Source organism: Aegilops tauschii, unplaced genomic scaffold, assembly GCF_002575655.3.
Source record: "Aegilops tauschii subsp. strangulata cultivar AL8/78 unplaced genomic scaffold, Aet v6.0 ptg000969l_obj, whole genome shotgun sequence".
Classification (NCBI taxonomy): Eukaryota; Viridiplantae; Streptophyta; class Magnoliopsida; order Poales; family Poaceae; genus Aegilops; species Aegilops tauschii.
Genome location: NW_027333187.1, coordinates 46226 through 67873, shown reverse-complemented (window position 1 = coordinate 67873; position 21648 = coordinate 46226). Strand labels below are relative to the sequence as shown.

The 21648-nt window shown below is 51.2% G+C and overlaps 51 non-coding genes across 51 annotated transcripts; all 51 read left to right on the top strand.

The window, feature by feature from the left end:
• Window positions 1-211: 211 nt before the first annotated feature.
• On the top strand, window positions 212-330 carry LOC141036125 (5S ribosomal RNA). Its single transcript, XR_012197628.1, has one exon. It is a non-coding gene; the product is annotated as a 5S ribosomal RNA (ribosomal RNA).
• Window positions 331-632: 302 nt separating this feature from the next.
• LOC141036123 (5S ribosomal RNA) lies at window positions 633-751 on the top strand. The gene has a single exon (XR_012197626.1). It is a non-coding gene; the product is annotated as a 5S ribosomal RNA (ribosomal RNA).
• A 302-nt stretch (window positions 752-1053) lies between these two features.
• On the top strand, window positions 1054-1172 carry LOC141036122 (5S ribosomal RNA). Its single transcript, XR_012197625.1, has one exon. It is a non-coding gene; the product is annotated as a 5S ribosomal RNA (ribosomal RNA).
• A 302-nt stretch (window positions 1173-1474) lies between these two features.
• On the top strand, window positions 1475-1593 carry LOC141036121 (5S ribosomal RNA). Its single transcript, XR_012197624.1, has one exon. It is a non-coding gene; the product is annotated as a 5S ribosomal RNA (ribosomal RNA).
• A 302-nt stretch (window positions 1594-1895) lies between these two features.
• Window positions 1896-2014, top strand: LOC141036120 (5S ribosomal RNA). Its single transcript, XR_012197623.1, has one exon. It is a non-coding gene; the product is annotated as a 5S ribosomal RNA (ribosomal RNA).
• A 302-nt stretch (window positions 2015-2316) lies between these two features.
• LOC141036119 (5S ribosomal RNA) lies at window positions 2317-2435 on the top strand. The gene has a single exon (XR_012197622.1). It is a non-coding gene; the product is annotated as a 5S ribosomal RNA (ribosomal RNA).
• Window positions 2436-2737: 302 nt separating this feature from the next.
• LOC141036118 (5S ribosomal RNA) lies at window positions 2738-2856 on the top strand. The gene has a single exon (XR_012197621.1). It is a non-coding gene; the product is annotated as a 5S ribosomal RNA (ribosomal RNA).
• A 302-nt stretch (window positions 2857-3158) lies between these two features.
• Window positions 3159-3277, top strand: LOC141036117 (5S ribosomal RNA). The gene has a single exon (XR_012197620.1). It is a non-coding gene; the product is annotated as a 5S ribosomal RNA (ribosomal RNA).
• Window positions 3278-3579: 302 nt separating this feature from the next.
• Window positions 3580-3698, top strand: LOC141036116 (5S ribosomal RNA). The gene has a single exon (XR_012197619.1). It is a non-coding gene; the product is annotated as a 5S ribosomal RNA (ribosomal RNA).
• Window positions 3699-4000: 302 nt separating this feature from the next.
• LOC141036115 (5S ribosomal RNA) lies at window positions 4001-4119 on the top strand. The gene has a single exon (XR_012197618.1). It is a non-coding gene; the product is annotated as a 5S ribosomal RNA (ribosomal RNA).
• Window positions 4120-4421: 302 nt separating this feature from the next.
• Window positions 4422-4540, top strand: LOC141036114 (5S ribosomal RNA). The gene has a single exon (XR_012197617.1). It is a non-coding gene; the product is annotated as a 5S ribosomal RNA (ribosomal RNA).
• Window positions 4541-4842: 302 nt separating this feature from the next.
• On the top strand, window positions 4843-4961 carry LOC141036112 (5S ribosomal RNA). Its single transcript, XR_012197615.1, has one exon. It is a non-coding gene; the product is annotated as a 5S ribosomal RNA (ribosomal RNA).
• Window positions 4962-5263: 302 nt separating this feature from the next.
• Window positions 5264-5382, top strand: LOC141036111 (5S ribosomal RNA). Its single transcript, XR_012197614.1, has one exon. It is a non-coding gene; the product is annotated as a 5S ribosomal RNA (ribosomal RNA).
• Window positions 5383-5684: 302 nt separating this feature from the next.
• Window positions 5685-5803, top strand: LOC141036110 (5S ribosomal RNA). Its single transcript, XR_012197613.1, has one exon. It is a non-coding gene; the product is annotated as a 5S ribosomal RNA (ribosomal RNA).
• A 302-nt stretch (window positions 5804-6105) lies between these two features.
• Window positions 6106-6224, top strand: LOC141036109 (5S ribosomal RNA). Its single transcript, XR_012197612.1, has one exon. It is a non-coding gene; the product is annotated as a 5S ribosomal RNA (ribosomal RNA).
• Window positions 6225-6526: 302 nt separating this feature from the next.
• On the top strand, window positions 6527-6645 carry LOC141036108 (5S ribosomal RNA). The gene has a single exon (XR_012197611.1). It is a non-coding gene; the product is annotated as a 5S ribosomal RNA (ribosomal RNA).
• Window positions 6646-6947: 302 nt separating this feature from the next.
• On the top strand, window positions 6948-7066 carry LOC141036107 (5S ribosomal RNA). The gene has a single exon (XR_012197610.1). It is a non-coding gene; the product is annotated as a 5S ribosomal RNA (ribosomal RNA).
• A 302-nt stretch (window positions 7067-7368) lies between these two features.
• On the top strand, window positions 7369-7487 carry LOC141036106 (5S ribosomal RNA). The gene has a single exon (XR_012197609.1). It is a non-coding gene; the product is annotated as a 5S ribosomal RNA (ribosomal RNA).
• A 302-nt stretch (window positions 7488-7789) lies between these two features.
• Window positions 7790-7908, top strand: LOC141036105 (5S ribosomal RNA). The gene has a single exon (XR_012197608.1). It is a non-coding gene; the product is annotated as a 5S ribosomal RNA (ribosomal RNA).
• Window positions 7909-8210: 302 nt separating this feature from the next.
• Window positions 8211-8329, top strand: LOC141036296 (5S ribosomal RNA). Its single transcript, XR_012197798.1, has one exon. It is a non-coding gene; the product is annotated as a 5S ribosomal RNA (ribosomal RNA).
• Window positions 8330-8631: 302 nt separating this feature from the next.
• Window positions 8632-8750, top strand: LOC141036295 (5S ribosomal RNA). The gene has a single exon (XR_012197797.1). It is a non-coding gene; the product is annotated as a 5S ribosomal RNA (ribosomal RNA).
• A 302-nt stretch (window positions 8751-9052) lies between these two features.
• On the top strand, window positions 9053-9171 carry LOC141036294 (5S ribosomal RNA). The gene has a single exon (XR_012197796.1). It is a non-coding gene; the product is annotated as a 5S ribosomal RNA (ribosomal RNA).
• A 302-nt stretch (window positions 9172-9473) lies between these two features.
• On the top strand, window positions 9474-9592 carry LOC141036293 (5S ribosomal RNA). The gene has a single exon (XR_012197795.1). It is a non-coding gene; the product is annotated as a 5S ribosomal RNA (ribosomal RNA).
• Window positions 9593-9894: 302 nt separating this feature from the next.
• On the top strand, window positions 9895-10013 carry LOC141036104 (5S ribosomal RNA). Its single transcript, XR_012197607.1, has one exon. It is a non-coding gene; the product is annotated as a 5S ribosomal RNA (ribosomal RNA).
• Window positions 10014-10315: 302 nt separating this feature from the next.
• LOC141036103 (5S ribosomal RNA) lies at window positions 10316-10434 on the top strand. Its single transcript, XR_012197606.1, has one exon. It is a non-coding gene; the product is annotated as a 5S ribosomal RNA (ribosomal RNA).
• A 302-nt stretch (window positions 10435-10736) lies between these two features.
• LOC141036101 (5S ribosomal RNA) lies at window positions 10737-10855 on the top strand. Its single transcript, XR_012197604.1, has one exon. It is a non-coding gene; the product is annotated as a 5S ribosomal RNA (ribosomal RNA).
• Window positions 10856-11157: 302 nt separating this feature from the next.
• Window positions 11158-11276, top strand: LOC141036100 (5S ribosomal RNA). Its single transcript, XR_012197603.1, has one exon. It is a non-coding gene; the product is annotated as a 5S ribosomal RNA (ribosomal RNA).
• Window positions 11277-11578: 302 nt separating this feature from the next.
• LOC141036099 (5S ribosomal RNA) lies at window positions 11579-11697 on the top strand. Its single transcript, XR_012197602.1, has one exon. It is a non-coding gene; the product is annotated as a 5S ribosomal RNA (ribosomal RNA).
• A 302-nt stretch (window positions 11698-11999) lies between these two features.
• Window positions 12000-12118, top strand: LOC141036098 (5S ribosomal RNA). The gene has a single exon (XR_012197601.1). It is a non-coding gene; the product is annotated as a 5S ribosomal RNA (ribosomal RNA).
• Window positions 12119-12420: 302 nt separating this feature from the next.
• On the top strand, window positions 12421-12539 carry LOC141036097 (5S ribosomal RNA). Its single transcript, XR_012197600.1, has one exon. It is a non-coding gene; the product is annotated as a 5S ribosomal RNA (ribosomal RNA).
• A 302-nt stretch (window positions 12540-12841) lies between these two features.
• LOC141036096 (5S ribosomal RNA) lies at window positions 12842-12960 on the top strand. The gene has a single exon (XR_012197599.1). It is a non-coding gene; the product is annotated as a 5S ribosomal RNA (ribosomal RNA).
• A 302-nt stretch (window positions 12961-13262) lies between these two features.
• LOC141036095 (5S ribosomal RNA) lies at window positions 13263-13381 on the top strand. Its single transcript, XR_012197598.1, has one exon. It is a non-coding gene; the product is annotated as a 5S ribosomal RNA (ribosomal RNA).
• Window positions 13382-13683: 302 nt separating this feature from the next.
• On the top strand, window positions 13684-13802 carry LOC141036093 (5S ribosomal RNA). The gene has a single exon (XR_012197597.1). It is a non-coding gene; the product is annotated as a 5S ribosomal RNA (ribosomal RNA).
• A 302-nt stretch (window positions 13803-14104) lies between these two features.
• LOC141036092 (5S ribosomal RNA) lies at window positions 14105-14223 on the top strand. The gene has a single exon (XR_012197596.1). It is a non-coding gene; the product is annotated as a 5S ribosomal RNA (ribosomal RNA).
• Window positions 14224-14525: 302 nt separating this feature from the next.
• Window positions 14526-14644, top strand: LOC141036091 (5S ribosomal RNA). The gene has a single exon (XR_012197595.1). It is a non-coding gene; the product is annotated as a 5S ribosomal RNA (ribosomal RNA).
• A 302-nt stretch (window positions 14645-14946) lies between these two features.
• On the top strand, window positions 14947-15065 carry LOC141036089 (5S ribosomal RNA). Its single transcript, XR_012197593.1, has one exon. It is a non-coding gene; the product is annotated as a 5S ribosomal RNA (ribosomal RNA).
• Window positions 15066-15367: 302 nt separating this feature from the next.
• Window positions 15368-15486, top strand: LOC141036289 (5S ribosomal RNA). Its single transcript, XR_012197792.1, has one exon. It is a non-coding gene; the product is annotated as a 5S ribosomal RNA (ribosomal RNA).
• Window positions 15487-15788: 302 nt separating this feature from the next.
• LOC141036088 (5S ribosomal RNA) lies at window positions 15789-15907 on the top strand. The gene has a single exon (XR_012197592.1). It is a non-coding gene; the product is annotated as a 5S ribosomal RNA (ribosomal RNA).
• A 302-nt stretch (window positions 15908-16209) lies between these two features.
• LOC141036087 (5S ribosomal RNA) lies at window positions 16210-16328 on the top strand. The gene has a single exon (XR_012197591.1). It is a non-coding gene; the product is annotated as a 5S ribosomal RNA (ribosomal RNA).
• A 302-nt stretch (window positions 16329-16630) lies between these two features.
• LOC141036288 (5S ribosomal RNA) lies at window positions 16631-16749 on the top strand. The gene has a single exon (XR_012197791.1). It is a non-coding gene; the product is annotated as a 5S ribosomal RNA (ribosomal RNA).
• Window positions 16750-17051: 302 nt separating this feature from the next.
• Window positions 17052-17170, top strand: LOC141036086 (5S ribosomal RNA). The gene has a single exon (XR_012197590.1). It is a non-coding gene; the product is annotated as a 5S ribosomal RNA (ribosomal RNA).
• Window positions 17171-17472: 302 nt separating this feature from the next.
• Window positions 17473-17591, top strand: LOC141036085 (5S ribosomal RNA). The gene has a single exon (XR_012197589.1). It is a non-coding gene; the product is annotated as a 5S ribosomal RNA (ribosomal RNA).
• Window positions 17592-17893: 302 nt separating this feature from the next.
• Window positions 17894-18012, top strand: LOC141036084 (5S ribosomal RNA). Its single transcript, XR_012197588.1, has one exon. It is a non-coding gene; the product is annotated as a 5S ribosomal RNA (ribosomal RNA).
• Window positions 18013-18314: 302 nt separating this feature from the next.
• LOC141036083 (5S ribosomal RNA) lies at window positions 18315-18433 on the top strand. Its single transcript, XR_012197587.1, has one exon. It is a non-coding gene; the product is annotated as a 5S ribosomal RNA (ribosomal RNA).
• Window positions 18434-18735: 302 nt separating this feature from the next.
• LOC141036082 (5S ribosomal RNA) lies at window positions 18736-18854 on the top strand. The gene has a single exon (XR_012197586.1). It is a non-coding gene; the product is annotated as a 5S ribosomal RNA (ribosomal RNA).
• Window positions 18855-19156: 302 nt separating this feature from the next.
• LOC141036081 (5S ribosomal RNA) lies at window positions 19157-19275 on the top strand. The gene has a single exon (XR_012197585.1). It is a non-coding gene; the product is annotated as a 5S ribosomal RNA (ribosomal RNA).
• Window positions 19276-19577: 302 nt separating this feature from the next.
• LOC141036080 (5S ribosomal RNA) lies at window positions 19578-19696 on the top strand. The gene has a single exon (XR_012197584.1). It is a non-coding gene; the product is annotated as a 5S ribosomal RNA (ribosomal RNA).
• A 302-nt stretch (window positions 19697-19998) lies between these two features.
• Window positions 19999-20117, top strand: LOC141036078 (5S ribosomal RNA). Its single transcript, XR_012197582.1, has one exon. It is a non-coding gene; the product is annotated as a 5S ribosomal RNA (ribosomal RNA).
• Window positions 20118-20419: 302 nt separating this feature from the next.
• LOC141036077 (5S ribosomal RNA) lies at window positions 20420-20538 on the top strand. The gene has a single exon (XR_012197581.1). It is a non-coding gene; the product is annotated as a 5S ribosomal RNA (ribosomal RNA).
• Window positions 20539-20840: 302 nt separating this feature from the next.
• LOC141036076 (5S ribosomal RNA) lies at window positions 20841-20959 on the top strand. Its single transcript, XR_012197580.1, has one exon. It is a non-coding gene; the product is annotated as a 5S ribosomal RNA (ribosomal RNA).
• Window positions 20960-21261: 302 nt separating this feature from the next.
• Window positions 21262-21380, top strand: LOC141036075 (5S ribosomal RNA). Its single transcript, XR_012197579.1, has one exon. It is a non-coding gene; the product is annotated as a 5S ribosomal RNA (ribosomal RNA).
• The last annotated feature ends 268 nt before the right edge of the window (window positions 21381-21648 follow it).

Genomic DNA, 21648 nt, shown 5'->3' with positions numbered 1-21648 from the left:
GTTTTAGCTCGCTGCTCATTATTCACGCGTCTAGCGGCGGCAAGCGTGTTCTGAAAGGGGTCGAAACCATGGTAAATAGGCACTGGTGCGGTTGAACCGTGGTAAAACTCGTCTCCGTAGTTGAGCGGGAGCGGCCAAAGGAATGTGCAATCGTGTGTGTAGTGGAGCTGGGAGGGGCAAGCATAAGGGACGAAGACGGGGGTAACATGTCGGATGCGATCATACCAGCACTAAAGCACCGGATCCCATCAGAACTCCGAAGTTAAGCGTGCTTGGGCGAGAGTAGTACTAGGATGGGTGACCTCCTGGGAAGTCCTCGTGTTGCATTCCCTTTTTAATTTGTTTTGCACCGCGTGCAAAACAAAACGCACGAGCGCGACGTATGTTTAGCACGTTTTATTATTTTGCACGTTTACGGTAAGTTTTAGCTCGCTGCTCATTATTCACGCGTCTAGCGGCGGCAAGCGTGTTCTGAAAGGGGTCGAAACCATGGTAAATAGGCACTGGTGCGGTTGAACCGTGGTAAAACTCGTCTCCGTAGTTGAGCGGGAGCGGCCAAAGGAATGTGCAATCGTGTGTGTAGTGGAGCTGGGAGGGGCAAGCATAAGGGACGAAGACGGGGGTAACATGTCGGATGCGATCATACCAGCACTAAAGCACCGGATCCCATCAGAACTCCGAAGTTAAGCGTGCTTGGGCGAGAGTAGTACTAGGATGGGTGACCTCCTGGGAAGTCCTCGTGTTGCATTCCCTTTTTAATTTGTTTTGCACCGCGTGCAAAACAAAACGCACGAGCGCGACGTATGTTTAGCACGTTTTATTATTTTGCACGTTTACGGTAAGTTTTAGCTCGCTGCTCATTATTCACGCGTCTAGCGGCGGCAAGCGTGTTCTGAAAGGGGTCGAAACCATGGTAAATAGGCACTGGTGCGGTTGAACCGTGGTAAAACTCGTCTCCGTAGTTGAGCGGGAGCGGCCAAAGGAATGTGCAATCGTGTGTGTAGTGGAGCTGGGAGGGGCAAGCATAAGGGACGAAGACGGGGGTAACATGTCGGATGCGATCATACCAGCACTAAAGCACCGGATCCCATCAGAACTCCGAAGTTAAGCGTGCTTGGGCGAGAGTAGTACTAGGATGGGTGACCTCCTGGGAAGTCCTCGTGTTGCATTCCCTTTTTAATTTGTTTTGCACCGCGTGCAAAACAAAACGCACGAGCGCGACGTATGTTTAGCACGTTTTATTATTTTGCACGTTTACGGTAAGTTTTAGCTCGCTGCTCATTATTCACGCGTCTAGCGGCGGCAAGCGTGTTCTGAAAGGGGTCGAAACCATGGTAAATAGGCACTGGTGCGGTTGAACCGTGGTAAAACTCGTCTCCGTAGTTGAGCGGGAGCGGCCAAAGGAATGTGCAATCGTGTGTGTAGTGGAGCTGGGAGGGGCAAGCATAAGGGACGAAGACGGGGGTAACATGTCGGATGCGATCATACCAGCACTAAAGCACCGGATCCCATCAGAACTCCGAAGTTAAGCGTGCTTGGGCGAGAGTAGTACTAGGATGGGTGACCTCCTGGGAAGTCCTCGTGTTGCATTCCCTTTTTAATTTGTTTTGCACCGCGTGCAAAACAAAACGCACGAGCGCGACGTATGTTTAGCACGTCTTATTATTTTGCACGTTTACGGTAAGTTTTAGCTCGCTGCTCATTATTCACGCGTCTAGCGGCGGCAAGCGTGTTCTGAAAGGGGTCGAAACCATGGTAAATAGGCACTGGTGCGGTTGAACCGTGGTAAAACTCGTCTCCGTAGTTGAGCGGGAGCGGCCAAAGGAATGTGCAATCGTGTGTGTAGTGGAGCTGGGAGGGGCAAGCATAAGGGACGAAGACGGGGGTAACATGTCGGATGCGATCATACCAGCACTAAAGCACCGGATCCCATCAGAACTCCGAAGTTAAGCGTGCTTGGGCGAGAGTAGTACTAGGATGGGTGACCTCCTGGGAAGTCCTCGTGTTGCATTCCCTTTTTAATTTGTTTTGCACCGCGTGCAAAACAAAACGCACGAGCGCGACGTATGTTTAGCACGTTTTATTATTTTGCACGTTTACGGTAAGTTTTAGCTCGCTGCTCATTATTCACGCGTCTAGCGGCGGCAAGCGTGTTCTGAAAGGGGTCGAAACCATGGTAAATAGGCACTGGTGCGGTTGAACCGTGGTAAAACTCGTCTCCGTAGTTGAGCGGGAGCGGCCAAAGGAATGTGCAATCGTGTGTGTAGTGGAGCTGGGAGGGGCAAGCATAAGGGACGAAGACGGGGGTAACATGTCGGATGCGATCATACCAGCACTAAAGCACCGGATCCCATCAGAACTCCGAAGTTAAGCGTGCTTGGGCGAGAGTAGTACTAGGATGGGTGACCTCCTGGGAAGTCCTCGTGTTGCATTCCCTTTTTAATTTGTTTTGCACCGCGTGCAAAACAAAACGCACGAGCGCGACGTATGTTTAGCACGTTTTATTATTTTGCACGTTTACGGTAAGTTTTAGCTCGCTGCTCATTATTCACGCGTCTAGCGGCGGCAAGCGTGTTCTGAAAGGGGTCGAAACCATGGTAAATAGGCACTGGTGCGGTTGAACCGTGGTAAAACTCGTCTCCGTAGTTGAGCGGGAGCGGCCAAAGGAATGTGCAATCGTGTGTGTAGTGGAGCTGGGAGGGGCAAGCATAAGGGACGAAGACGGGGGTAACATGTCGGATGCGATCATACCAGCACTAAAGCACCGGATCCCATCAGAACTCCGAAGTTAAGCGTGCTTGGGCGAGAGTAGTACTAGGATGGGTGACCTCCTGGGAAGTCCTCGTGTTGCATTCCCTTTTTAATTTGTTTTGCACCGCGTGCAAAACAAAACGCACGAGCGCGACGTATGTTTAGCACGTTTTATTATTTTGCACGTTTACGGTAAGTTTTAGCTCGCTGCTCATTATTCACGCGTCTAGCGGCGGCAAGCGTGTTCTGAAAGGGGTCGAAACCATGGTAAATAGGCACTGGTGCGGTTGAACCGTGGTAAAACTCGTCTCCGTAGTTGAGCGGGAGCGGCCAAAGGAATGTGCAATCGTGTGTGTAGTGGAGCTGGGAGGGGCAAGCATAAGGGACGAAGACGGGGGTAACATGTCGGATGCGATCATACCAGCACTAAAGCACCGGATCCCATCAGAACTCCGAAGTTAAGCGTGCTTGGGCGAGAGTAGTACTAGGATGGGTGACCTCCTGGGAAGTCCTCGTGTTGCATTCCCTTTTTAATTTGTTTTGCACCGCGTGCAAAACAAAACGCACGAGCGCGACGTATGTTTAGCACGTTTTATTATTTTGCACGTTTACGGTAAGTTTTAGCTCGCTGCTCATTATTCACGCGTCTAGCGGCGGCAAGCGTGTTCTGAAAGGGGTCGAAACCATGGTAAATAGGCACTGGTGCGGTTGAACCGTGGTAAAACTCGTCTCCGTAGTTGAGCGGGAGCGGCCAAAGGAATGTGCAATCGTGTGTGTAGTGGAGCTGGGAGGGGCAAGCATAAGGGACGAAGACGGGGGTAACATGTCGGATGCGATCATACCAGCACTAAAGCACCGGATCCCATCAGAACTCCGAAGTTAAGCGTGCTTGGGCGAGAGTAGTACTAGGATGGGTGACCTCCTGGGAAGTCCTCGTGTTGCATTCCCTTTTTAATTTGTTTTGCACCGCGTGCAAAACAAAACGCACGAGCGCGACGTATGTTTAGCACGTTTTATTATTTTGCACGTTTACGGTAAGTTTTAGCTCGCTGCTCATTATTCACGCGTCTAGCGGCGGCAAGCGTGTTCTGAAAGGGGTCGAAACCATGGTAAATAGGCACTGGTGCGGTTGAACCGTGGTAAAACTCGTCTCCGTAGTTGAGCGGGAGCGGCCAAAGGAATGTGCAATCGTGTGTGTAGTGGAGCTGGGAGGGGCAAGCATAAGGGACGAAGACGGGGGTAACATGTCGGATGCGATCATACCAGCACTAAAGCACCGGATCCCATCAGAACTCCGAAGTTAAGCGTGCTTGGGCGAGAGTAGTACTAGGATGGGTGACCTCCTGGGAAGTCCTCGTGTTGCATTCCCTTTTTAATTTGTTTTGCACCGCGTGCAAAACAAAACGCACGAGCGCGACGTATGTTTAGCACGTCTTATTATTTTGCACGTTTACGGTAAGTTTTAGCTCGCTGCTCATTATTCACGCGTCTAGCGGCGGCAAGCGTGTTCTGAAAGGGGTCGAAACCATGGTAAATAGGCACTGGTGCGGTTGAACCGTGGTAAAACTCGTCTCCGTAGTTGAGCGGGAGCGGCCAAAGGAATGTGCAATCGTGTGTGTAGTGGAGCTGGGAGGGGCAAGCATAAGGGACGAAGACGGGGGTAACATGTCGGATGCGATCATACCAGCACTAAAGCACCGGATCCCATCAGAACTCCGAAGTTAAGCGTGCTTGGGCGAGAGTAGTACTAGGATGGGTGACCTCCTGGGAAGTCCTCGTGTTGCATTCCCTTTTTAATTTGTTTTGCACCGCGTGCAAAACAAAACGCACGAGCGCGACGTATGTTTAGCACGTTTTATTATTTTGCACGTTTACGGTAAGTTTTAGCTCGCTGCTCATTATTCACGCGTCTAGCGGCGGCAAGCGTGTTCTGAAAGGGGTCGAAACCATGGTAAATAGGCACTGGTGCGGTTGAACCGTGGTAAAACTCGTCTCCGTAGTTGAGCGGGAGCGGCCAAAGGAATGTGCAATCGTGTGTGTAGTGGAGCTGGGAGGGGCAAGCATAAGGGACGAAGACGGGGGTAACATGTCGGATGCGATCATACCAGCACTAAAGCACCGGATCCCATCAGAACTCCGAAGTTAAGCGTGCTTGGGCGAGAGTAGTACTAGGATGGGTGACCTCCTGGGAAGTCCTCGTGTTGCATTCCCTTTTTAATTTGTTTTGCACCGCGTGCAAAACAAAACGCACGAGCGCGACGTATGTTTAGCACGTCTTATTATTTTGCACGTTTACGGTAAGTTTTAGCTCGCTGCTCATTATTCACGCGTCTAGCGGCGGCAAGCGTGTTCTGAAAGGGGTCGAAACCATGGTAAATAGGCACTGGTGCGGTTGAACCGTGGTAAAACTCGTCTCCGTAGTTGAGCGGGAGCGGCCAAAGGAATGTGCAATCGTGTGTGTAGTGGAGCTGGGAGGGGCAAGCATAAGGGACGAAGACGGGGGTAACATGTCGGATGCGATCATACCAGCACTAAAGCACCGGATCCCATCAGAACTCCGAAGTTAAGCGTGCTTGGGCGAGAGTAGTACTAGGATGGGTGACCTCCTGGGAAGTCCTCGTGTTGCATTCCCTTTTTAATTTGTTTTGCACCGCGTGCAAAACAAAACGCACGAGCGCGACGTATGTTTAGCACGTCTTATTATTTTGCACGTTTACGGTAAGTTTTAGCTCGCTGCTCATTATTCACGCGTCTAGCGGCGGCAAGCGTGTTCTGAAAGGGGTCGAAACCATGGTAAATAGGCACTGGTGCGGTTGAACCGTGGTAAAACTCGTCTCCGTAGTTGAGCGGGAGCGGCCAAAGGAATGTGCAATCGTGTGTGTAGTGGAGCTGGGAGGGGCAAGCATAAGGGACGAAGACGGGGGTAACATGTCGGATGCGATCATACCAGCACTAAAGCACCGGATCCCATCAGAACTCCGAAGTTAAGCGTGCTTGGGCGAGAGTAGTACTAGGATGGGTGACCTCCTGGGAAGTCCTCGTGTTGCATTCCCTTTTTAATTTGTTTTGCACCGCGTGCAAAACAAAACGCACGAGCGCGACGTATGTTTAGCACGTTTTATTATTTTGCACGTTTACGGTAAGTTTTAGCTCGCTGCTCATTATTCACGCGTCTAGCGGCGGCAAGCGTGTTCTGAAAGGGGTCGAAACCATGGTAAATAGGCACTGGTGCGGTTGAACCGTGGTAAAACTCGTCTCCGTAGTTGAGCGGGAGCGGCCAAAGGAATGTGCAATCGTGTGTGTAGTGGAGCTGGGAGGGGCAAGCATAAGGGACGAAGACGGGGGTAACATGTCGGATGCGATCATACCAGCACTAAAGCACCGGATCCCATCAGAACTCCGAAGTTAAGCGTGCTTGGGCGAGAGTAGTACTAGGATGGGTGACCTCCTGGGAAGTCCTCGTGTTGCATTCCCTTTTTAATTTGTTTTGCACCGCGTGCAAAACAAAACGCACGAGCGCGACGTATGTTTAGCACGTCTTATTATTTTGCACGTTTACGGTAAGTTTTAGCTCGCTGCTCATTATTCACGCGTCTAGCGGCGGCAAGCGTGTTCTGAAAGGGGTCGAAACCATGGTAAATAGGCACTGGTGCGGTTGAACCGTGGTAAAACTCGTCTCCGTAGTTGAGCGGGAGCGGCCAAAGGAATGTGCAATCGTGTGTGTAGTGGAGCTGGGAGGGGCAAGCATAAGGGACGAAGACGGGGGTAACATGTCGGATGCGATCATACCAGCACTAAAGCACCGGATCCCATCAGAACTCCGAAGTTAAGCGTGCTTGGGCGAGAGTAGTACTAGGATGGGTGACCTCCTGGGAAGTCCTCGTGTTGCATTCCCTTTTTAATTTGTTTTGCACCGCGTGCAAAACAAAACGCACGAGCGCGACGTATGTTTAGCACGTTTTATTATTTTGCACGTTTACGGTAAGTTTTAGCTCGCTGCTCATTATTCACGCGTCTAGCGGCGGCAAGCGTGTTCTGAAAGGGGTCGAAACCATGGTAAATAGGCACTGGTGCGGTTGAACCGTGGTAAAACTCGTCTCCGTAGTTGAGCGGGAGCGGCCAAAGGAATGTGCAATCGTGTGTGTAGTGGAGCTGGGAGGGGCAAGCATAAGGGACGAAGACGGGGGTAACATGTCGGATGCGATCATACCAGCACTAAAGCACCGGATCCCATCAGAACTCCGAAGTTAAGCGTGCTTGGGCGAGAGTAGTACTAGGATGGGTGACCTCCTGGGAAGTCCTCGTGTTGCATTCCCTTTTTAATTTGTTTTGCACCGCGTGCAAAACAAAACGCACGAGCGCGACGTATGTTTAGCACGTTTTATTATTTTGCACGTTTACGGTAAGTTTTAGCTCGCTGCTCATTATTCACGCGTCTAGCGGCGGCAAGCGTGTTCTGAAAGGGGTCGAAACCATGGTAAATAGGCACTGGTGCGGTTGAACCGTGGTAAAACTCGTCTCCGTAGTTGAGCGGGAGCGGCCAAAGGAATGTGCAATCGTGTGTGTAGTGGAGCTGGGAGGGGCAAGCATAAGGGACGAAGACGGGGGTAACATGTCGGATGCGATCATACCAGCACTAAAGCACCGGATCCCATCAGAACTCCGAAGTTAAGCGTGCTTGGGCGAGAGTAGTACTAGGATGGGTGACCTCCTGGGAAGTCCTCGTGTTGCATTCCCTTTTTAATTTGTTTTGCACCGCGTGCAAAACAAAACGCACGAGCGCGACGTATGTTTAGCACGTTTTATTATTTTGCACGTTTACGGTAAGTTTTAGCTCGCTGCTCATTATTCACGCGTCTAGCGGCGGCAAGCGTGTTCTGAAAGGGGTCGAAACCATGGTAAATAGGCACTGGTGCGGTTGAACCGTGGTAAAACTCGTCTCCGTAGTTGAGCGGGAGCGGCCAAAGGAATGTGCAATCGTGTGTGTAGTGGAGCTGGGAGGGGCAAGCATAAGGGACGAAGACGGGGGTAACATGTCGGATGCGATCATACCAGCACTAAAGCACCGGATCCCATCAGAACTCCGAAGTTAAGCGTGCTTGGGCGAGAGTAGTACTAGGATGGGTGACCTCCTGGGAAGTCCTCGTGTTGCATTCCCTTTTTAATTTGTTTTGCACCGCGTGCAAAACAAAACGCACGAGCGCGACGTATGTTTAGCACGTCTTATTATTTTGCACGTTTACGGTAAGTTTTAGCTCGCTGCTCATTATTCACGCGTCTAGCGGCGGCAAGCGTGTTCTGAAAGGGGTCGAAACCATGGTAAATAGGCACTGGTGCGGTTGAACCGTGGTAAAACTCGTCTCCGTAGTTGAGCGGGAGCGGCCAAAGGAATGTGCAATCGTGTGTGTAGTGGAGCTGGGAGGGGCAAGCATAAGGGACGAAGACGGGGGTAACATGTCGGATGCGATCATACCAGCACTAAAGCACCGGATCCCATCAGAACTCCGGAGTTAAGCGTGCTTGGGCGAGAGTAGTACTAGGATGGGTGACCTCCTGGGAAGTCCTCGTGTTGCATTCCCTTTTTAATTTGTTTTGCACCGCGTGCAAAACAAAACGCACGAGCGCGACGTATGTTTAGCACGTCTTATTATTTTGCACGTTTACGGTAAGTTTTAGCTCGCTGCTCATTATTCACGCGTCTAGCGGCGGCAAGCGTGTTCTGAAAGGGGTCGAAACCATGGTAAATAGGCACTGGTGCGGTTGAACCGTGGTAAAACTCGTCTCCGTAGTTGAGCGGGAGCGGCCAAAGGAATGTGCAATCGTGTGTGTAGTGGAGCTGGGAGGGGCAAGCATAAGGGACGAAGACGGGGGTAACATGTCGGATGCGATCATACCAGCACTAAAGCACCGGATCCCATCAGAACTCCGGAGTTAAGCGTGCTTGGGCGAGAGTAGTACTAGGATGGGTGACCTCCTGGGAAGTCCTCGTGTTGCATTCCCTTTTTAATTTGTTTTGCACCGCGTGCAAAACAAAACGCACGAGCGCGACGTATGTTTAGCACGTCTTATTATTTTGCACGTTTACGGTAAGTTTTAGCTCGCTGCTCATTATTCACGCGTCTAGCGGCGGCAAGCGTGTTCTGAAAGGGGTCGAAACCATGGTAAATAGGCACTGGTGCGGTTGAACCGTGGTAAAACTCGTCTCCGTAGTTGAGCGGGAGCGGCCAAAGGAATGTGCAATCGTGTGTGTAGTGGAGCTGGGAGGGGCAAGCATAAGGGACGAAGACGGGGGTAACATGTCGGATGCGATCATACCAGCACTAAAGCACCGGATCCCATCAGAACTCCGGAGTTAAGCGTGCTTGGGCGAGAGTAGTACTAGGATGGGTGACCTCCTGGGAAGTCCTCGTGTTGCATTCCCTTTTTAATTTGTTTTGCACCGCGTGCAAAACAAAACGCACGAGCGCGACGTATGTTTAGCACGTCTTATTATTTTGCACGTTTACGGTAAGTTTTAGCTCGCTGCTCATTATTCACGCGTCTAGCGGCGGCAAGCGTGTTCTGAAAGGGGTCGAAACCATGGTAAATAGGCACTGGTGCGGTTGAACCGTGGTAAAACTCGTCTCCGTAGTTGAGCGGGAGCGGCCAAAGGAATGTGCAATCGTGTGTGTAGTGGAGCTGGGAGGGGCAAGCATAAGGGACGAAGACGGGGGTAACATGTCGGATGCGATCATACCAGCACTAAAGCACCGGATCCCATCAGAACTCCGGAGTTAAGCGTGCTTGGGCGAGAGTAGTACTAGGATGGGTGACCTCCTGGGAAGTCCTCGTGTTGCATTCCCTTTTTAATTTGTTTTGCACCGCGTGCAAAACAAAACGCACGAGCGCGACGTATGTTTAGCACGTCTTATTATTTTGCACGTTTACGGTAAGTTTTAGCTCGCTGCTCATTATTCACGCGTCTAGCGGCGGCAAGCGTGTTCTGAAAGGGGTCGAAACCATGGTAAATAGGCACTGGTGCGGTTGAACCGTGGTAAAACTCGTCTCCGTAGTTGAGCGGGAGCGGCCAAAGGAATGTGCAATCGTGTGTGTAGTGGAGCTGGGAGGGGCAAGCATAAGGGACGAAGACGGGGGTAACATGTCGGATGCGATCATACCAGCACTAAAGCACCGGATCCCATCAGAACTCCGAAGTTAAGCGTGCTTGGGCGAGAGTAGTACTAGGATGGGTGACCTCCTGGGAAGTCCTCGTGTTGCATTCCCTTTTTAATTTGTTTTGCACCGCGTGCAAAACAAAACGCACGAGCGCGACGTATGTTTAGCACGTCTTATTATTTTGCACGTTTACGGTAAGTTTTAGCTCGCTGCTCATTATTCACGCGTCTAGCGGCGGCAAGCGTGTTCTGAAAGGGGTCGAAACCATGGTAAATAGGCACTGGTGCGGTTGAACCGTGGTAAAACTCGTCTCCGTAGTTGAGCGGGAGCGGCCAAAGGAATGTGCAATCGTGTGTGTAGTGGAGCTGGGAGGGGCAAGCATAAGGGACGAAGACGGGGGTAACATGTCGGATGCGATCATACCAGCACTAAAGCACCGGATCCCATCAGAACTCCGAAGTTAAGCGTGCTTGGGCGAGAGTAGTACTAGGATGGGTGACCTCCTGGGAAGTCCTCGTGTTGCATTCCCTTTTTAATTTGTTTTGCACCGCGTGCAAAACAAAACGCACGAGCGCGACGTATGTTTAGCACGTCTTATTATTTTGCACGTTTACGGTAAGTTTTAGCTCGCTGCTCATTATTCACGCGTCTAGCGGCGGCAAGCGTGTTCTGAAAGGGGTCGAAACCATGGTAAATAGGCACTGGTGCGGTTGAACCGTGGTAAAACTCGTCTCCGTAGTTGAGCGGGAGCGGCCAAAGGAATGTGCAATCGTGTGTGTAGTGGAGCTGGGAGGGGCAAGCATAAGGGACGAAGACGGGGGTAACATGTCGGATGCGATCATACCAGCACTAAAGCACCGGATCCCATCAGAACTCCGAAGTTAAGCGTGCTTGGGCGAGAGTAGTACTAGGATGGGTGACCTCCTGGGAAGTCCTCGTGTTGCATTCCCTTTTTAATTTGTTTTGCACCGCGTGCAAAACAAAACGCACGAGCGCGACGTATGTTTAGCACGTTTTATTATTTTGCACGTTTACGGTAAGTTTTAGCTCGCTGCTCATTATTCACGCGTCTAGCGGCGGCAAGCGTGTTCTGAAAGGGGTCGAAACCATGGTAAATAGGCACTGGTGCGGTTGAACCGTGGTAAAACTCGTCTCCGTAGTTGAGCGGGAGCGGCCAAAGGAATGTGCAATCGTGTGTGTAGTGGAGCTGGGAGGGGCAAGCATAAGGGACGAAGACGGGGGTAACATGTCGGATGCGATCATACCAGCACTAAAGCACCGGATCCCATCAGAACTCCGAAGTTAAGCGTGCTTGGGCGAGAGTAGTACTAGGATGGGTGACCTCCTGGGAAGTCCTCGTGTTGCATTCCCTTTTTAATTTGTTTTGCACCGCGTGCAAAACAAAACGCACGAGCGCGACGTATGTTTAGCACGTTTTATTATTTTGCACGTTTACGGTAAGTTTTAGCTCGCTGCTCATTATTCACGCGTCTAGCGGCGGCAAGCGTGTTCTGAAAGGGGTCGAAACCATGGTAAATAGGCACTGGTGCGGTTGAACCGTGGTAAAACTCGTCTCCGTAGTTGAGCGGGAGCGGCCAAAGGAATGTGCAATCGTGTGTGTAGTGGAGCTGGGAGGGGCAAGCATAAGGGACGAAGACGGGGGTAACATGTCGGATGCGATCATACCAGCACTAAAGCACCGGATCCCATCAGAACTCCGAAGTTAAGCGTGCTTGGGCGAGAGTAGTACTAGGATGGGTGACCTCCTGGGAAGTCCTCGTGTTGCATTCCCTTTTTAATTTGTTTTGCACCGCGTGCAAAACAAAACGCACGAGCGCGACGTATGTTTAGCACGTCTTATTATTTTGCACGTTTACGGTAAGTTTTAGCTCGCTGCTCATTATTCACGCGTCTAGCGGCGGCAAGCGTGTTCTGAAAGGGGTCGAAACCATGGTAAATAGGCACTGGTGCGGTTGAACCGTGGTAAAACTCGTCTCCGTAGTTGAGCGGGAGCGGCCAAAGGAATGTGCAATCGTGTGTGTAGTGGAGCTGGGAGGGGCAAGCATAAGGGACGAAGACGGGGGTAACATGTCGGATGCGATCATACCAGCACTAAAGCACCGGATCCCATCAGAACTCCGAAGTTAAGCGTGCTTGGGCGAGAGTAGTACTAGGATGGGTGACCTCCTGGGAAGTCCTCGTGTTGCATTCCCTTTTTAATTTGTTTTGCACCGCGTGCAAAACAAAACGCACGAGCGCGACGTATGTTTAGCACGTTTTATTATTTTGCACGTTTACGGTAAGTTTTAGCTCGCTGCTCATTATTCACGCGTCTAGCGGCGGCAAGCGTGTTCTGAAAGGGGTCGAAACCATGGTAAATAGGCACTGGTGCGGTTGAACCGTGGTAAAACTCGTCTCCGTAGTTGAGCGGGAGCGGCCAAAGGAATGTGCAATCGTGTGTGTAGTGGAGCTGGGAGGGGCAAGCATAAGGGACGAAGACGGGGGTAACATGTCGGATGCGATCATACCAGCACTAAAGCACCGGATCCCATCAGAACTCCGAAGTTAAGCGTGCTTGGGCGAGAGTAGTACTAGGATGGGTGACCTCCTGGGAAGTCCTCGTGTTGCATTCCCTTTTTAATTTGTTTTGCACCGCGTGCAAAACAAAACGCACGAGCGCGACGTATGTTTAGCACGTTTTATTATTTTGCACGTTTACGGTAAGTTTTAGCTCGCTGCTCATTATTCACGCGTCTAGCGGCGGCAAGCGTGTTCTGAAAGGGGTCGAAACCATGGTAAATAGGCACTGGTGCGGTTGAACCGTGGTAAAACTCGTCTCCGTAGTTGAGCGGGAGCGGCCAAAGGAATGTGCAATCGTGTGTGTAGTGGAGCTGGGAGGGGCAAGCATAAGGGACGAAGACGGGGGTAACATGTCGGATGCGATCATACCAGCACTAAAGCACCGGATCCCATCAGAACTCCGAAGTTAAGCGTGCTTGGGCGAGAGTAGTACTAGGATGGGTGACCTCCTGGGAAGTCCTCGTGTTGCATTCCCTTTTTAATTTGTTTTGCACCGCGTGCAAAACAAAACGCACGAGCGCGACGTATGTTTAGCACGTTTTATTATTTTGCACGTTTACGGTAAGTTTTAGCTCGCTGCTCATTATTCACGCGTCTAGCGGCGGCAAGCGTGTTCTGAAAGGGGTCGAAACCATGGTAAATAGGCACTGGTGCGGTTGAACCGTGGTAAAACTCGTCTCCGTAGTTGAGCGGGAGCGGCCAAAGGAATGTGCAATCGTGTGTGTAGTGGAGCTGGGAGGGGCAAGCATAAGGGACGAAGACGGGGGTAACATGTCGGATGCGATCATACCAGCACTAAAGCACCGGATCCCATCAGAACTCCGAAGTTAAGCGTGCTTGGGCGAGAGTAGTACTAGGATGGGTGACCTCCTGGGAAGTCCTCGTGTTGCATTCCCTTTTTAATTTGTTTTGCACCGCGTGCAAAACAAAACGCACGAGCGCGACGTATGTTTAGCACGTCTTATTATTTTGCACGTTTACGGTAAGTTTTAGCTCGCTGCTCATTATTCACGCGTCTAGCGGCGGCAAGCGTGTTCTGAAAGGGGTCGAAACCATGGTAAATAGGCACTGGTGCGGTTGAACCGTGGTAAAACTCGTCTCCGTAGTTGAGCGGGAGCGGCCAAAGGAATGTGCAATCGTGTGTGTAGTGGAGCTGGGAGGGGCAAGCATAAGGGACGAAGACGGGGGTAACATGTCGGATGCGATCATACCAGCACTAAAGCACCGGATCCCATCAGAACTCCGAAGTTAAGCGTGCTTGGGCGAGAGTAGTACTAGGATGGGTGACCTCCTGGGAAGTCCTCGTGTTGCATTCCCTTTTTAATTTGTTTTGCACCGCGTGCAAAACAAAACGCACGAGCGCGACGTATGTTTAGCACGTTTTATTATTTTGCACGTTTACGGTAAGTTTTAGCTCGCTGCTCATTATTCACGCGTCTAGCGGCGGCAAGCGTGTTCTGAAAGGGGTCGAAACCATGGTAAATAGGCACTGGTGCGGTTGAACCGTGGTAAAACTCGTCTCCGTAGTTGAGCGGGAGCGGCCAAAGGAATGTGCAATCGTGTGTGTAGTGGAGCTGGGAGGGGCAAGCATAAGGGACGAAGACGGGGGTAACATGTCGGATGCGATCATACCAGCACTAAAGCACCGGATCCCATCAGAACTCCGAAGTTAAGCGTGCTTGGGCGAGAGTAGTACTAGGATGGGTGACCTCCTGGGAAGTCCTCGTGTTGCATTCCCTTTTTAATTTGTTTTGCACCGCGTGCAAAACAAAACGCACGAGCGCGACGTATGTTTAGCACGTTTTATTATTTTGCACGTTTACGGTAAGTTTTAGCTCGCTGCTCATTATTCACGCGTCTAGCGGCGGCAAGCGTGTTCTGAAAGGGGTCGAAACCATGGTAAATAGGCACTGGTGCGGTTGAACCGTGGTAAAACTCGTCTCCGTAGTTGAGCGGGAGCGGCCAAAGGAATGTGCAATCGTGTGTGTAGTGGAGCTGGGAGGGGCAAGCATAAGGGACGAAGACGGGGGTAACATGTCGGATGCGATCATACCAGCACTAAAGCACCGGATCCCATCAGAACTCCGAAGTTAAGCGTGCTTGGGCGAGAGTAGTACTAGGATGGGTGACCTCCTGGGAAGTCCTCGTGTTGCATTCCCTTTTTAATTTGTTTTGCACCGCGTGCAAAACAAAACGCACGAGCGCGACGTATGTTTAGCACGTTTTATTATTTTGCACGTTTACGGTAAGTTTTAGCTCGCTGCTCATTATTCACGCGTCTAGCGGCGGCAAGCGTGTTCTGAAAGGGGTCGAAACCATGGTAAATAGGCACTGGTGCGGTTGAACCGTGGTAAAACTCGTCTCCGTAGTTGAGCGGGAGCGGCCAAAGGAATGTGCAATCGTGTGTGTAGTGGAGCTGGGAGGGGCAAGCATAAGGGACGAAGACGGGGGTAACATGTCGGATGCGATCATACCAGCACTAAAGCACCGGATCCCATCAGAACTCCGAAGTTAAGCGTGCTTGGGCGAGAGTAGTACTAGGATGGGTGACCTCCTGGGAAGTCCTCGTGTTGCATTCCCTTTTTAATTTGTTTTGCACCGCGTGCAAAACAAAACGCACGAGCGCGACGTATGTTTAGCACGTTTTATTATTTTGCACGTTTACGGTAAGTTTTAGCTCGCTGCTCATTATTCACGCGTCTAGCGGCGGCAAGCGTGTTCTGAAAGGGGTCGAAACCATGGTAAATAGGCACTGGTGCGGTTGAACCGTGGTAAAACTCGTCTCCGTAGTTGAGCGGGAGCGGCCAAAGGAATGTGCAATCGTGTGTGTAGTGGAGCTGGGAGGGGCAAGCATAAGGGACGAAGACGGGGGTAACATGTCGGATGCGATCATACCAGCACTAAATCACCGGATCCCATCAGAACTCCGAAGTTAAGCGTGCTTGGGCGAGAGTAGTACTAGGATGGGTGACCTCCTGGGAAGTCCTCGTGTTGCATTCCCTTTTTAATTTGTTTTGCACCGCGTGCAAAACAAAACGCACGAGCGCGACGTATGTTTAGCACGTTTTATTATTTTGCACGTTTACGGTAAGTTTTAGCTCGCTGCTCATTATTCACGCGTCTAGCGGCGGCAAGCGTGTTCTGAAAGGGGTCGAAACCATGGTAAATAGGCACTGGTGCGGTTGAACCGTGGTAAAACTCGTCTCCGTAGTTGAGCGGGAGCGGCCAAAGGAATGTGCAATCGTGTGTGTAGTGGAGCTGGGAGGGGCAAGCATAAGGGACGAAGACGGGGGTAACATGTCGGATGCGATCATACCAGCACTAAAGCACCGGATCCCATCAGAACTCCGAAGTTAAGCGTGCTTGGGCGAGAGTAGTACTAGGATGGGTGACCTCCTGGGAAGTCCTCGTGTTGCATTCCCTTTTTAATTTGTTTTGCACCGCGTGCAAAACAAAACGCACGAGCGCGACGTATGTTTAGCACGTTTTATTATTTTGCACGTTTACGGTAAGTTTTAGCTCGCTGCTCATTATTCACGCGTCTAGCGGCGGCAAGCGTGTTCTGAAAGGGGTCGAAACCATGGTAAATAGGCACTGGTGCGGTTGAACCGTGGTAAAACTCGTCTCCGTAGTTGAGCGGGAGCGGCCAAAGGAATGTGCAATCGTGTGTGTAGTGGAGCTGGGAGGGGCAAGCATAAGGGACGAAGACGGGGGTAACATGTCGGATGCGATCATACCAGCACTAAAGCACCGGATCCCATCAGAACTCCGAAGTTAAGCGTGCTTGGGCGAGAGTAGTACTAGGATGGGTGACCTCCTGGGAAGTCCTCGTGTTGCATTCCCTTTTTAATTTGTTTTGCACCGCGTGCAAAACAAAACGCACGAGCGCGACGTATGTTTAGCACGTTTTATTATTTTGCACGTTTACGGTAAGTTTTAGCTCGCTGCTCATTATTCACGCGTCTAGCGGCGGCAAGCGTGTTCTGAAAGGGGTCGAAACCATGGTAAATAGGCACTGGTGCGGTTGAACCGTGGTAAAACTCGTCTCCGTAGTTGAGCGGGAGCGGCCAAAGGAATGTGCAATCGTGTGTGTAGTGGAGCTGGGAGGGGCAAGCATAAGGGACGAAGACGGGGGTAACATGTCGGATGCGATCATACCAGCACTAAAGCACCGGATCCCATCAGAACTCCGAAGTTAAGCGTGCTTGGGCGAGAGTAGTACTAGGATGGGTGACCTCCTAGGAAGTCCTCGTGTTGCATTCCCTTTTTAATTTGTTTTGCACCGCGTGCAAAACAAAACGCACGAGCGCGACGTATGTTTAGCACGTTTTATTATTTTGCACGTTTACGGTAAGTTTTAGCTCGCTGCTCATTATTCACGCGTCTAGCGGCGGCAAGCGTGTTCTGAAAGGGGTCGAAACCATGGTAAATAGGCACTGGTGCGGTTGAACCGTGGTAAAACTCGTCTCCGTAGTTGAGCGGGAGCGGCCAAAGGAATGTGCAATCGTGTGTGTAGTGGAGCTGGGAGGGGCAAGCATAAGGGACGAAGACGGGGGTAACATGTCGGATGCGATCATACCAGCACTAAAGCACCGGATCCCATCAGAACTCCGAAGTTAAGCGTGCTTGGGCGAGAGTAGTACTAGGATGGGTGACCTCCTGGGAAGTCCTCGTGTTGCATTCCCTTTTTAATTTGTTTTGCACCGCGTGCAAAACAAAACGCACGAGCGCGACGTATGTTTAGCACGTTTTATTATTTTGCACGTTTACGGTAAGTTTTAGCTCGCTGCTCATTATTCACGCGTCTAGCGGCGGCAAGCGTGTTCTGAAAGGGGTCGAAACCATGGTAAATAGGCACTGGTGCGGTTGAACCGTGGTAAAACTCGTCTCCGTAGTTGAGCGGGAGCGGCCAAAGGAATGTGCAATCGTGTGTGTAGTGGAGCTGGGAGGGGCAAGCATAAGGGACGAAGACGGGGGTAACATGTCGGATGCGATCATACCAGCACTAAAGCACCGGATCCCATCAGAACTCCGAAGTTAAGCGTGCTTGGGCGAGAGTAGTACTAGGATGGGTGACCTCCTGGGAAGTCCTCGTGTTGCATTCCCTTTTTAATTTGTTTTGCACCGCGTGCAAAACAAAACGCACGAGCGCGACGTATGTTTAGCACGTTTTATTATTTTGCACGTTTACGGTAAGTTTTAGCTCGCTGCTCATTATTCACGCGTCTAGCGGCGGCAAGCGTGTTCTGAAAGGGGTCGAAACCATGGTAAATAGGCACTGGTGCGGTTGAACCGTGGTAAAACTCGTCTCCGTAGTTGAGCGGGAGCGGCCAAAGGAATGTGCAATCGTGTGTGTAGTGGAGCTGGGAGGGGCAAGCATAAGGGACGAAGACGGGGGTAACATGTCGGATGCGATCATACCAGCACTAAAGCACCGGATCCCATCAGAACTCCGAAGTTAAGCGTGCTTGGGCGAGAGTAGTACTAGGATGGGTGACCTCCTGGGAAGTCCTCGTGTTGCATTCCCTTTTTAATTTGTTTTGCACCGCGTGCAAAACAAAACGCACGAGCGCGACGTATGTTTAGCACGTTTTATTATTTTGCACGTTTACGGTAAGTTTTAGCTCGCTGCTCATTATTCACGCGTCTAGCGGCGGCAAGCGTGTTCTGAAAGGGGTCGAAACCATGGTAAATAGGCACTGGTGCGGTTGAACCGTGGTAAAACTCGTCTCCGTAGTTGAGCGGGAGCGGCCAAAGGAATGTGCAATCGTGTGTGTAGTGGAGCTGGGAGGGGCAAGCATAAGGGACGAAGACGGGGGTAACATGTCGGATGCGATCATACCAGCACTAAAGCACCGGATCCCATCAGAACTCCGAAGTTAAGCGTGCTTGGGCGAGAGTAGTACTAGGATGGGTGACCTCCTGGGAAGTCCTCGTGTTGCATTCCCTTTTTAATTTGTTTTGCACCGCGTGCAAAACAAAACGCACGAGCGCGACGTATGTTTAGCACGTTTTATTATTTTGCACGTTTACGGTAAGTTTTAGCTCGCTGCTCATTATTCACGCGTCTAGCGGCGGCAAGCGTGTTCTGAAAGGGGTCGAAACCATGGTAAATAGGCACTGGTGCGGTTGAACCGTGGTAAAACTCGTCTCCGTAGTTGAGCGGGAGCGGCCAAAGGAATGTGCAATCGTGTGTGTAGTGGAGCTGGGAGGGGCAAGCATAAGGGACGAAGACGGGGGTAACATGTCGGATGCGATCATACCAGCACTAAAGCACCGGATCCCATCAGAACTCCGAAGTTAAGCGTGCTTGGGCGAGAGTAGTACTAGGATGGGTGACCTCCTGGGAAGTCCTCGTGTTGCATTCCCTTTTTAATTTGTTTTGCACCGCGTGCAAAACAAAACGCACGAGCGCGACGTATGTTTAGCACGTTTTATTATTTTGCACGTTTACGGTAAGTTTTAGCTCGCTGCTCATTATTCACGCGTCTAGCGGCGGCAAGCGTGTTCTGAAAGGGGTCGAAACCATGGTAAATAGGCACTGGTGCGGTTGAACCGTGGTAAAACTCGTCTCCGTAGTTGAGCGGGAGCGGCCAAAGGAATGTGCAATCGTGTGTGTAGTGGAGCTGGGAGGGGCAAGCATAAGGGACGAAGACGGGGGTAACATGTCGGATGCGATCATACCAGCACTAAAGCACCGGATCCCATCAGAACTCCGAAGTTAAGCGTGCTTGGGCGAGAGTAGTACTAGGATGGGTGACCTCCTGGGAAGTCCTCGTGTTGCATTCCCTTTTTAATTTGTTTTGCACCGCGTGCAAAACAAAACGCACGAGCGCGACGTATGTTTAGCACGTTTTATTATTTTGCACGTTTACGGTAAGTTTTAGCTCGCTGCTCATTATTCACGCGTCTAGCGGCGGCAAGCGTGTTCTGAAAGGGGTCGAAACCATGGTAAATAGGCACTGGTGCGGTTGAACCGTGGTAAAACTCGTCTCCGTAGTTGAGCGGGAGCGGCCAAAGGAATGTGCAATCGTGTGTGTAGTGGAGCTGGGAGGGGCAAGCATAAGGGACGAAGACGGGGGTAACATGTCGGATGCGATCATACCAGCACTAAAGCACCGGATCCCATCAGAACTCCGAAGTTAAGCGTGCTTGGGCGAGAGTAGTACTAGGATGGGTGACCTCCTGGGAAGTCCTCGTGTTGCATTCCCTTTTTAATTTGTTTTGCACCGCGTGCAAAACAAAACGCACGAGCGCGACGTATGTTTAGCACGTTTTATTATTTTGCACGTTTACGGTAAGTTTTAGCTCGCTGCTCATTATTCACGCGTCTAGCGGCGGCAAGCGTGTTCTGAAAGGGGTCGAAACCATGGTAAATAGGCACTGGTGCGGTTGAACCGTGGTAAAACTCGTCTCCGTAGTTGAGCGGGAGCGGCCAAAGGAATGTGCAATCGTGTGTGTAGTGGAGCTGGGAGGGGCAAGCATAAGGGACGAAGACGGGGGTAACATGTCGGATGCGATCATACCAGCACTAAAGCACCGGATCCCATCAGAACTCCGAAGTTAAGCGTGCTTGGGCGAGAGTAGTACTAGGATGGGTGACCTCCTGGGAAGTCCTCGTGTTGCATTCCCTTTTTAATTTGTTTTGCACCGCGTGCAAAACAAAACGCACGAGCGCGACGTATGTTTAGCACGTTTTATTATTTTGCACGTTTACGGTAAGTTTTAGCTCGCTGCTCATTATTCACGCGTCTAGCGGCGGCAAGCGTGTTCTGAAAGGGGTCGAAACCATGGTAAATAGGCACTGGTGCGGTTGAACCGTGGTAAAACTCGTCTCCGTAGTTGAGCGGGAGCGGCCAAAGGAATGTGCAATCGTGTGTGTAGTGGAGCTGGGAGGGGCAAGCATAAGGGACGAAGACGGGGGTAACATGTCGGATGCGATCATACCAGCACTAAAGCACCGGATCCCATCAGAACTCCGAAGTTAAGCGTGCTTGGGCGAGAGTAGTACTAGGATGGGTGACCTCCTGGGAAGTCCTCGTGTTGCATTCCCTTTTTAATTTGTTTTGCACCGCGTGCAAAACAAAACGCACGAGCGCGACGTATGTTTAGCACGTTTTATTATTTTGCACGTTTACGGTAAGTTTTAGCTCGCTGCTCATTATTCACGCGTCTAGCGGCGGCAAGCGTGTTCTGAAAGGGGTCGAAACCATGGTAAATAGGCACTGGTGCGGTTGAACCGTGGTAAAACTCGTCTCCGTAGTTGAGCGGGAGCGGCCAAAGGAATGTGCAATCGTGTGTGTAGTGGAGCTGGGAGGGGCAAGCATAAGGGACGAAGACGGGGGTAACATGTCGGATGCGATCATACCAGCACTAAAGCACCGGATCCCATCAGAACTCCGAAGTTAAGCGTGCTTGGGCGAGAGTAGTACTAGGATGGGTGACCTCCTGGGAAGTCCTCGTGTTGCATTCCCTTTTTAATTTGTTTTGCACCGCGTGCAAAACAAAACGCACGAGCGCGACGTATGTTTAGCACGTTTTATTATTTTGCACGTTTACGGTAAGTTTTAGCTCGCTGCTCATTATTCACGCGTCTAGCGGCGGCAAGCGTGTTCTGAAAGGGGTCGAAACCATGGTAAATAGGCACTGGTGCGGTTGAACCGTGGTAAAACTCGTCTCCGTAGTTGAGCGGGAGCGGCCAAAGGAATGTGCAATCGTGTGTGTAGTGGAGCTGGGAGGGGCAAGCATAAGGGACGAAGACGGGGGTAACATGTCGGATGCGATCATACCAGCACTAAAGCACCGGATCCCATCAGAACTCCGAAGTTAAGCGTGCTTGGGCGAGAGTAGTACTAGGATGGGTGACCTCCTGGGAAGTCCTCGTGTTGCATTCCCTTTTTAATTTGTTTTGCACCGCGTGCAAAACAAAACGCACGAGCGCGACGTATGTTTAGCACGTTTTATTATTTTGCACGTTTACGGTAAGTTTTAGCTCGCTGCTCATTATTCACGCGTCTAGCGGCGGCAAGCGTGTTCTGAAAGGGGTCGAAACCATGGTAAATAGGCACTGGTGCGGTTGAACCGTGGTAAAACTCGTCTCCGTAGTTGAGCGGGAGCGGCCAAAGGAATGTGCAATCGTGTGTGTAGTGGAGCTGGGAGGGG